This window comes from Chrysochloris asiatica, unplaced genomic scaffold (assembly GCF_000296735.1).
Source record: "Chrysochloris asiatica unplaced genomic scaffold, ChrAsi1.0 scaffold00072, whole genome shotgun sequence".
Taxonomy (NCBI): domain Eukaryota; kingdom Metazoa; phylum Chordata; class Mammalia; order Afrosoricida; family Chrysochloridae; genus Chrysochloris; species Chrysochloris asiatica.
Genome location: NW_006408590.1, coordinates 11,300,624 through 11,302,479, shown reverse-complemented (window position 1 = coordinate 11,302,479; position 1,856 = coordinate 11,300,624).

Here is a 1,856-nt window from a genome sequence, read left to right as displayed (position 1 = left end):
TAGAAGAATTGATGCTTTTGAGATATGGTGTTGGAGGAGAATATTGAAAGTGTCATGGGCTGCCAAAAGCACCAACAGATCTGTGTTGGAAGAAGTGCAGCCAGAGTGCTCCTTGGAGGCCAGGATGGCCAAACTTCATCTCTCATGCTTTGGACATATTGTCAGGAGGGATCAGTCGCTGGAGAAGGATATCATGTTTGGTAAGGTGGAGGGTCAGATAAAAAGAGGAAGACCCCCAATGAGATGGACTGGGCAGGTGGCAGCATCGATGGACGCAAGTGTGGCAACAATAGTGAGGTTGACCCAGGATCGGGCAGTATTTTTTTTTTTTCTGCTATGCATAGGGTCGCTATGAGTCAGTACTGACTCGATGGCACATGCAACAGCAACAAAAACTCTAGCTCTGGTCACCAAGTCATCGAAGCTAGGTCAAGTGGGTATTATCTGCACATTTGGGTGCTATTCTGAATCTCCCCCCACTTCACATCAACTGGACACTTCACTCTCAAGTCTAGCCCTCCGTGGCCACATCCTTGTTCATGGGCTCAGGAGTCCCCAAGTTGAGATATATATTTTGAGCAAGCTATAAATTCTATGCCCAGGAAAATAATTTTGTGCTTAGAAACAGTTTTTGTAGTGAGTCTGACTTCACCCCATATATCTGGTTTCTCCTTAATATCAGATTGTTCCTCTAAATTTGACCTCACTCCCACATTCCCCTAAAACATTCTCAGCGTCCATCTAGTCTATCACACTAGTGTCCGTGATTGTAGAAGTTTGTAGAGCAAACAGCCATCCAAAAGACTGACAAAAAAATCCTTGCAAAAGAAAAGTTACTCCTTTGTAGATGACATGAGAGCTTCTCACACTGAAGATAAAATTCCACATATAACAAGGTGAATAATTCATTTTCAAAAAAGAATTTCATGATTCCAAGAGGGGGATAAGTAACAGCACCTAAAATTCGTAATTGAGGTGCTTTATTAATAGGAAAGAGTCATGTTTGTATCTAAAGTCAGACTCCATTTTTAATTTTTAGCATAGATTCTGCTTCAAAACTATAGCTTATCATTTCTGTACCTTTTCAATGTGTTTTATCAAAGATAAGAAAAGAATGAGGTAACTTTTACCACCCTCAACAAACAGAATGATTGGGCCAACATATGTTTCTCAGGAAACAAAAAATCATTCAGGAAAACTATGTCAAAATGTACAAACAATTGTTCTCGGGAAGAATAGCTCACAGCTAACCAAACCATCCAGGTTGTAAACCATTTGAAAAAATGATGTGAACAGTGTGCTCCTAGAGCTGACTGCAGTTATAAATGGTAGGGTGGTGGTTTCATGCTACTGAGTCACTACGGACTTATAGTGACTCTGTATAGGGTTTCTGAGACTGTAAATCTTTATGGGAGCAGAAAGCTTTATCTTTCTCCCTCAGAGCAACTGGTGGATTCAAACTACTGACCTTTTGGTTAGCAGCCCAGCTTCCAATCCACCAGGTTATAAGAGGTCCTTATAGTTATAAACTGTTGACTACATCATCATCATGAATAACCAAAAATGGCTGGCTCATGCTCTCCTGACCAGATGACTGACCTTTGCATTTCAAAGGACCTCAAATGGAAGATGATCTTATCTATAATTAATCATTAACTCCCTACCTTTCCTTTGTTCTCTATGTATAAACACCTCTAACTCTTTAGGGACAATGAGAACACTGTGTTAAGAGCATCTTTAGCTCTGTGTTTTCCCAATTCACGGATTGTTGTTTGTTTTTTTATTTCTTAAGAAAACTCTGTATTTTTACTTTAAGCAAAGTCTGTGGTTTGTGTTCTATAACACTGAATTGTTGT